At 46.2% G+C, this 9,489-nt stretch overlaps 1 long non-coding RNA gene across 1 annotated transcript in view; it reads left to right on the top strand.

Annotated features, from left to right (window-relative positions):
- Positions 1-1,730: 1,730 nt before the first annotated feature.
- Positions 1,731-9,489, top strand: part of LOC121459917 — a 93,348-nt gene continuing 85,589 nt past the window's right edge. Inside the window, exons 1-2 of the long non-coding RNA XR_005975995.1 lie at positions 1,731-1,836; positions 1,941-2,075. This is a non-coding gene — a long non-coding RNA (uncharacterized LOC121459917). The remainder of the gene's footprint in view (positions 1,837-1,940; positions 2,076-9,489) is intronic.

Genomic DNA, 9,489 nt, shown 5'->3' with positions numbered 1-9,489 from the left:
TGTGTGTGTGTGTGTCTGTGTGTGTGCGTGTGCACACGCACAAAGAGTTCCAGGGGAAGAGCAGACAGGCCTTCGCTTTGTCAAATTGTGCCAGGCACTGTTGGTGCGAGAGGCAGTCCTGGGGGGAATAGGAAATGTAGGGCTATGTGACTGGGCTGGGACTATGGCTGTGGTGTGCTGTGCTGTGCTGTGGCTGTGGCTGTAACTATGGCTGCCCTGTGGCTGTGGTTGTGGTTATGAGGACTCAGGCAGTCCGAGGAGCAGCTGTATGGAACTGGGAGGGAGATATAACTGGCTCAGGCAGCCTGTTTCTGGAGGCTCAACTGTGCTGAAACAGGCTTCCAGGCCACACACCAAGGCCCAGTCTAAGGACACAGCCAATGACACCCTCCACATGTTAATGACATCCTTGCTTATCACGGGAGGCACTGGTTGATGAAATAAATTTAATTTTTTTTGAGAAATGGGATCCTATGCAATTTTATTATTCAACCCAATGGGAAACAGGTCTTTAAAAGACCTTGGGATTTCTTCTGTTACATATAAATTAAAAGTGTATATTGTAAAATAGCAGAGGGTCCATTTCCAAAATGATGTGGAAAAACTTTGTGCTCCAAAAACCTGTGACAGATGCCAATCATAAAAAAGTATGTAAATTAATGAAGCCATTTAAAATCACTTGAAATTGTCCTGAGGCCACATTGTAAACGAGGGGATGTTTATTAAAGAGAATTTGCCAGAGCTGAGTGAGGACAGGGAATTTGCAGCACCTGAGCTATGGTTGCCCCCAGCAGGACCCCCCCACAGTCCGGCCATACAAAGTGTCATTCTCAGAGTGTGGGTCTCCAGTGTCCACCTCCACTCCCAGCTCCGCTGCAGCTATCAAAGTCCCCACAGGGGTGGGGTGTCAGCTGCTGTGAGGTCCTGGAGGGAGAAATGCCCTTGGTCCCAACCTGCCAAGAGCCAGGCATGGGAGACCCCTGGAACTCTTGATGTCCACTCTGCGGCGGCCAGCCGTGGCCCCAGAGGCTGGCTCAGAGGATGATCTGGGGCCCCACTGGGTGCTTGAAGCATGTCCAGAAGCAGCAGTGAAGGCATAACTGGAGGTTTGGGGGGCTGTACCTGTCTGGAGGGTGCAGAGGAATGCAGGGGCTTGTCAGAGACCCTGCTCAGACCATCCACAGAAGTCAGTGAGCCACCCTAGAAAGGTCATATCCAGGGCATGGGGGGGCACGTGGGCAGAGGTGAAAGGTCTGGAGTGGAGGACGGGGCTGGTGACATGGTCTTTAATACCCGTGTCCTCCAGGGATATACAGGAGCTCCTGAGGCAAGGCCAATGTTTATCAGGGGGATAAACTTGGTCCCTGGTACCAGGTGTCCTGTGTCATGCTGACCCACCCTCCAGGGGCCACTAGGGGTCCCGAGACTAGGACGCTTCAGCATTTCTTTTAATAGTAGATGGCCAAGGAATCTGATGATCCTGTGACTCGACCATTCTTGCCATCTTCTCTGATGGCACCCTATTCTGCCTGGCACTCTCAATGGCTTTTAATCTGAGAACTTTCACTCAAACTATGCTTAGGGCCCGTGGGTGTGTGCTGGCTGAGGAGCTACCAGGGGCCACAGCAACCTGGGGAATAGTCAGGTTTGCTAACATTAGATTTGCTGATTTTCCTTTTTTAATTAAATTAATTAATTAATTAATTATTTTTTTTGCCATTGGCAGTATTGGGGTATGGAACCCAGACATCTTTTTCTTAAGACCGAGAGGACCACGCACCTCATATTTACTATTGTCGATCCTACGTTGCCCAGCACCTTTCTTTGGCTCTCCTGGTAAGTGAATCATGTCCCTAATCTGGGGTGCGAAACCCAGGACTCAGGATAATCTCTCCCCTCTTCTCTCTCCCCCTTTCTCTTTTTTCTCCTTTTTTTTGTAGTTCTGGGACTTGAACCCAGCACCTTATGTATGCCAGGCAAGCGCTGTGCCACCATGCCATATCCCACCCTTATTACTGCTGAAGTCTACTGAACTAGCCCTGAGCCAGGGCCCACCAAGAGCTTCGTATTCACTTGTGAGTTGATAAGCATGCCAGCTTTTTGCATCCGGGACTGATGCTGGATTTGTCTCTGCACACGTGTTCACACCCATCCTCTCCCAACCCTGTTTCACCCAGCAACCTTTTCGTATATTTGCCTCAGCTTGAACTCCAGGGAACTCTGAATGCATCCCACCAGCAGGAACTCTGTCCCCACACCTTATTCTCCATCTGACATATATCTTCTCCCCAAGCATTTCAGTCTAGTGGGCTGTGAAAGGGTCCCCGTCACATAACTGTGCTAAGTGCAGGTTAGGAGCAGTGGAAGCAGGACACAAGGGCAGTCGCTTGCAGTTAGCGTGGATTCTGTGCTTGCAACGTGGTGTGCTCGTGGGCGTCTCTTTGCGCTGGGGACCTGCTTTGCTGCAGGAAAAACTATTTCAGCTGCGTAGTTGGAGGGCTGAGTCCTCACTCAAGGCATCAGCAACCTAGTCTATGTTAGAAACCAGCAGTCAAATGTCTGGGAAGTAGGTTTGTTTTCAGTTTTCCAGCTCCAGTTAAAAGGCACACGGGACCGTAGGGAGATGGCTCTCCTGCCATTCTTGCTCCTAAGGCCTCCTTCTCAGAGCCTTGTCAATGATGCTGCTGGGGACAGAGGAAGCTGTTTTGTAGAGAGGCAGGGGTGGGGTTCACTCAATGTCCCTTACCACAGAGGCAACTGTTCTTCAGCCGGGTCTTCAGTGGAGGCTAGGAACAGGAGCAGGGGACCAGCTGCATGTCATGTCATGGCCACCGAGGAGTTCTAGGGCTGGAAGTGCTGAGATGTGAGGGGAAGTCAGCAGATCATAATCATTACGGATGGTTTGAGCACATCTAATTCAGAGATCAAGAGATCAACCACACACACTCAAAGTAAGAATGTGGAGTTCTCAATAACAGTTAACAGGTGGTACTCTATCTGGTTTTCATCATTTGTCCAGCCATTCATCATCTCCCATCCTTCCATCCCAGTAACCTGAGCTAATCAATTTTTTAAAAAAGAAGGGTTTAATTAGCTCATTTGTCTCAATGGCAACATAGTGCGCCATGGCAAGACAGCGCGGCAGAAGCACAGGCAACAGGAAAGCAAAGGAAGGGGCCAGGGCTCTGACAGCCCCTCCGAGGACACATCTCAGTGACATAGCTTCCTTTGTGGACTCCACCTCCTAAAGGCTCCACTATCTTCCAATAATGCCACCGGCTGAGAAAGGAGCTTTGAATCCATGGGCCGATGGGGGACTTTCCAAGTCGACGCTTCCTTCCTACCTCACAAATAAATATATAGTTGGTTTTTTTTTTTTTGTATTCATGTGAAATGGACAACAATGAAAGCCATGCCAGCGACCTTTTGGACTGAAAAAAATCAAAAGAAAAAATATACATTTACTTAGTCATCACAAAAACAATCTGTATGGTTTTGGGTTAAAGAGGTAGTAAAGATGGAAACCATAAACTATAAATTTATAGCAATAAAACGCAGAGAGGGGCAGGGAGATGGGGGAGGGTGGACCAAACAAAACAGGGCATGTATGAAAATTCCATGAGGAAACCTTTTACTATGTATCCCAATTAAAGAAAGCTCAGCAGCAAAAGAACCATGTATACATCAAAATCCACTGTGATATGTGCACACACACACACACACACACACACACACACACACACACGGCAGGTGTGAGGAGACAAAACCCACAGTGTTCAGCATGACCCAATATGGGCTCAGTCTACTGGATGGAAAGGTGGAGACTCTTCTGCCATTGGCTGCCGAGACCGATGGGCCGAGCCAAGAGAGTGCTGAGCTGTTTCCTGGGAAGAACCAGAAACTCCGCCTGTGGCCACCTCAGCGCCTCAAGCTTAGATGCAACCAGCAAGCACAGAGAATGAAATAAAAATAACCAGGCTTCAACTCAATAAAAAGAAATAGCAAAGAAACCCCCCAAAGAATAGGAGGAAATAAATTATGATAAAATAATAAAATAGCAAAGAGATGTAATCAGTGAAATAAGGTTCCTCCCCAAAGAGGGAGAAGGAGGGTCAGTGAGAAGACTTGGGGTGTCATCGGCGTGTCCATGGAGCGGGTCAACCTGCGCTCCATCCGGAACCCACGTGGTGGAAGGAGAGAATCTGCACTTCCCGTGCAAGTCACGGTCTGAGTGTGTGCACACACGTGCACAGCAAATATGGAGATGGTAAAACAAAGGCGAGAATGAAATAGCCCACAGAAAACCTCAGAATCTCCTTCTAGAAAGGTGACAGGAGCCAGCCGTGGTACATACTTGTAGTCTTGGTATTTGGGAGGCTGAGGTAGGAAGATGAGGCATTCGAGACCAGCCATATCTACAGGAGACCCTGCCTGACCACGCCATCCCCACCTCCAGTGTCTCACCTAGACAGAAACTCCAGGGTAGGCTCTCAGAAAGAAGGCCATTCATAATTTCTGAAAAAGGGGATGAATGAATAAAGCAGATGTTACAACTGAAGTCCAGAGCAGACAGAGGTGGATGCTGAGATCCAAGCCCAGCTGCAGGATCAGGAAGCAGGTCAGAAGGAGACCCAGCACCCGCCCTTCTAATTCCAGTCATTCCCAGGACCAGCCCTAGGAGACACTAGCAGTCTCCCGTGCGAGGATTGACCCTGGAAGGGGACCACTGACTGGAGCCAGGACATGAGGCAGTCTAGGAGATTCTGAACTCCAGATCCTCCCCTTCTGCTTGCTAAGGCCTTTCATAAAATGGCATTCTTTAGTCTGTAGGATTTGTTAGAGAGACACCAAGGCAGGCCTGGACACAGCTTTCATAAGAGGCTTTAGCATGGAGAGGAACGGCCAGGTTGAGTGTTGGGTCTGCAGGTGTGTGTGTGTGTGTGTGTGTGTGTGTGCATGTGTGTGTGTATGCGAGTGTGTGTGTGTGGTGGGGTGAGTATGTGAGTGTGAGTGTGTGTGTGTGTGTGTGTGTTGGGGAGGGACTGGGCATGGGAACAGGATGGCGGCAGCATCTGTAGCCAGAAATTGAAACATTTCCTGACAACAATGAAGCTACCAAAGAAGAAACAAGAACGAGAACGTTCAGGTCCCCGAAACAATAGCAAACCCTTCCTGAGTGCCTCCTGCCTTCCAGGAGCCACCGCTGAGACTTCCCCATCCTGTGATCCCACAGGGCCTCACCCTCTGAGGTGGATGCTCTTTCCTGCTCTTTTGCAGAGAAGGAAACTGAGGCCCTAGCACGGTTAAGTATATTCCCAGCGCCACACTGCCATCAATCCTGTGGAGCATGTTAGAATACTGGTCTGAGCCTTTAGGCCAAGTCCCACAGCCTGAGTCAGGCCAGACATCCCTGCCCCTCTCCCTGGGACTCTGTGCTGTGACTTGACAGCCCTTGATTTATGGTACCTGGCTTCTCCATGCTCCTTCTCTTATAAGCTGTGATGAACTAAACCATGTGATGTGAGACTTTCTGCCACTCCTAAAAGCTATAAAAGTTCAAGCTTTTTCTTAGTCCTGGGAGTTTAGTCCTGGGAGACTCTCAGGGGGATTTGTTCAGGAGATCGCTCCGAAGGCGGCTTTCCAAAGAGGCTCCTCTGTCCCCATGCTTGCTATCCCGCCCCCTCATGGTGGTTCTCTCCCCTTCTCCCTCTCTCCCTATTCCAGGCTGTAAAGGGAAGCCCCTCCTTCCATTTAGGACGCCGTCATGTTTAGGTCTCCATATGTTGTACCGTTTCCGTAGAACACTCCCCTCACCCACTTCAAGGCTTCCTCCTCCTAATAAACCTCACGGAAGGGAACTCTGTCAGCTTCCTTTGTGGACTGGCGGCTGCCGCCCTATTTCTATCATCACATAGAACAGATCAACCATGGACTTACCTGACCCCAAACACTGGTGCTTTGAGCCAGGCCCCTGTTGGTTTGGACAGGAGAGGATTGCAATTTGTGGACTGGTCCAGGCGGTATGGCTCATCCTCACTTCACAACTCCGGGTTTCCGTCCTGCGGAGACATTCCCTACCTCAGCGAAGGATCCTTGTCACCAACTAGGGTCGTTGTCCTTGAGTTTCTGGGGACTCCTTGGAGTTTACACTGTGTGTTTCCTCTCATCTGGTCTCACATCTGAAAACAGGGACTCATAAAGGTGCCATCCAGCTTTGAGTTCCACCTTTACCTTTCTGACCAGTGGGGACATCGAAGTACAGATGAGGAGACCTGTCTAAGGTCACCTGAGAGCAGGAGCAATTAGAAATGATTCCCATTCCTGCTCTGGCCCAAACCCAGGTCTATTTACAATGGTTTTCTTCCCCGTGTTCTCTGGAGGTTTGAGTGAGCGTGGCTCCACAGGCTCATATGCTTGAATGCTTGGTTCTTAGTTTGGGAAGGGTTGGGAGGTGTGGCCTTGCAGGAGGAGAGCCTACACCAGCTCAGTGTCTCTCTCTGCTTGCTGCCTGTGGATCAGCATCTAAAGCGCTCAGTCGCTGCTCTAGTTCTGTACCTGTCTGTGTGGTGTCATACTTCCCGCCCTCTAAAACTGTAGTGAGCCCTCAAATAAATTCTCTCTTTTATTAGAGTTGCCTTGGTCACAGTCTTCACAGTAATTGAACAGTAACTAAGACAGAAGTTGGTACCAGGAGTGGGATCTTGCTGTGACAGGCCTGATCATGCTGTTTTTTGGAAAAATAGGGAAGACTTTGGGACTTTGGACTAGAAAAGTAGTTGAATGCTTGAGCTTGGAAGACAGCAGCACTGAAGCAATTTGGACTATGGAGGCCCAGCGCAAGAGGTTTCAGAGGGGAAGACTATTAGCAAGTGGCCTACAGACCATTCTTGAGATAGTTTGGCAAAGAATGGGACTCCCTTCTGCCCTTGTCCGAAAAATCTGCTTGAGGCTAAATTGAAGATTTTTGGACTAAAGTCATTGGCAGAGAAGATTTCACGACAGCCTAGTATTGGCTGTGTCACATGGTTATTAGAGAACACAGTGCAGATCTACAATGAAAAAGAGCAAGCAGGGTGAAAGGAAATACAAAGGCATAGTTTGAGGAGAAGAGGAGCACCAGGAAATGTAACGTTGGATTCGAGTTCCATGCTCAAAGAGATGAGAAGTTCAAAGGAAAGCCTGATGCTAAACAGAATAAAGGGAGTGATGATGTCAGGGCAAAACCCACCCAGTCAATCCTGCAACCTGTGAAAGGAAAGTTCTGGGAGGATTTCCTCCACCTAAATACCACCAAGATCACGGAGAAGGTTCTGGTATATCAATCTGTTTACAGGTGGCCAGGACTCTCATAGAGCCTTTGTTCTTGCTGTGTGTGGCTGGGTTTAAGTTTTCCTGTACTACCTACCTTCTCCCAAAGAACTACCACAGAGGCTTAATATTATTTATAAATTCTTGACCTATAGTTCAGGCTTGTTACTAGCTAACTCTCACACTTAAATTAACCCATATTTCTTAATGAAGTTTTGCCACATGGCTCATGGCTTCTTACCTCATTTTCTATATGTCCTGCTTCCTCGGCAGCTGGCTGGCATCTCTTGATTCTCTCCTTCCTCTCCCCAGAGTCCTCTGTCTCTGACTATTCCACCTATACTTCATGCCTGGCTATTGGCCTGCCAGCTTTTTATTAATCAATGAGAGTAATACATATTGACAGTGTACAGAAGGACTATTCCATAGCTTTCCCCCCTTTTTAAAAAGAAAAGTTTTTTTTAACATAGTAAAACTATATATATATGACATATATATATATATATATCAGAACAGCTATTAAGTAAGAATTACAGTTACAATACTCAGTCCATTTGTATTTGACAAAATTAGAGAAAATACTCAGTTATCTATATATGTGAGTTCAAAGCTTGATACCTAATTTGCCCTTTTATCATAATTAAAATTAAGAAAAACCATAATTATAATTAACTAGTCTTTAACCCCATCAAAGACCCCATAAGGATGAAGTGTTGCTTAATTAGTGATGTAGGAAGTCATTCTGTGTATGTATTGGTTTTATTGGTTAAAAGAAACTGGCCCGCTGATAGGGTAAAGTAGAACTAGGCGGGGAAAACTATACTGAATGCTGGGAGAAAGAAGGCAGAGTTAGTAGAAGTCATGTAGCTCTGCCAGGGACAGACACCAAACCTTCCTGGTAAGCCACAGCCATGTGGTCACACACAGATGAATAGAGATGGGTTAAATTAAGATGTAAGAGTTAGCCAATAAGAAGCTAGAGCGAATGGACCAAGCAGTGATTTAATTAATACAGCTTCTGTGTGGTTATTTTGGGGTTGAGCAGCCAGGAACAAACAAGCGGCTTCCTTCAACAGACAGGGACATCAGGCTTTCTGGATAGTCACCCTAGCTTCTTTTGTAACATTGGGGCAGCCATCTTTGACCTGTAGGCTTAATGTAACTAACAGTCTCTTTTGAGAATCAGGTTTTAAAGGACTGTCCCCTTGGCAAGGTTCGGCAGTCACTTTCTTTTGTGTCCTGCTTGTCCAATTTGGACAGCAACTGTCAGCAGTCAAGGCAAGGGTAATTTCTTGCCCAGTAGCTAACTTTTGCTGCAAAGAAAGTAAATTCCAAAAGGAGTTTCTTTGATGCCCATTATCTTCTCTGAAGTAGATTGGTGCTGCCAGGAACAAACATGTCTTATTGTTAAGAAAATTCTTAGCTTATTAAACATATTAAATGCTATATTTTGTTGGTTTTTGAAGTGTTTAAAGACTATCTAAATATATCTGTGTGTGACCTTGAAAACATATCTAACATGATGTTAAGAAAATTCTTAGCTTATTAAACATATTAAATGCTATATTTTGTTGGTTTTTGAAGTGTTTAAAGACTATCTAAATATATCTGTGTGTGACCTTGAAAACATATCTAACATGACTATAAGTTTGACTATTATAGATGTCTATTAATCTGTATTTCTTAATTATACATTGCTTTTTTTCCCTCTGTGTAACAGCCTTGGCTGTCCTGGAACTAGCTCTTGTAGACCAGGCTGGCCTAAGACTCACAGAGATCCACCTGTCTCTGCCTCTCGAGTGCTAGGATTAAAGGTGTGTGCCACCACTGCCCAGCTATGCATTGCATTTTTAAGTGAGCTGCATAAACACAATACCTTAAGAAGAGTAGAATTATATATACAGTATAACAAAATTTAAATTTGTATCAATAAATGAAAATCCATACCAATGTAAAATATTTTGAGATTAATAGTTGCTTTTTGGTTTGAAAGTACATTCAATAATTTACCCTTTTATTCTATCATTTTCATATCTCCCCTTTTGTTTTTAGAATGAGATTCCTAAATCTAATCTCCTTTGTTTAACTTTTTTCTTGACTATTACCAATAATAGCTAGTAACCAATCCCCCTTAAATGGTAATAAATATCCATAACGCACATTTTGGGATGTGGGCATAGT

This window comes from Microtus oregoni, unplaced genomic scaffold, assembly GCF_018167655.1.
Source record: "Microtus oregoni isolate MIOR12 unplaced genomic scaffold, Mior012 000019F_ref0000042, whole genome shotgun sequence".
NCBI classification, from domain to species: domain Eukaryota; kingdom Metazoa; phylum Chordata; class Mammalia; order Rodentia; family Cricetidae; genus Microtus; species Microtus oregoni.
This window is presented reverse-complemented; position numbering and strand designations above follow the sequence as displayed.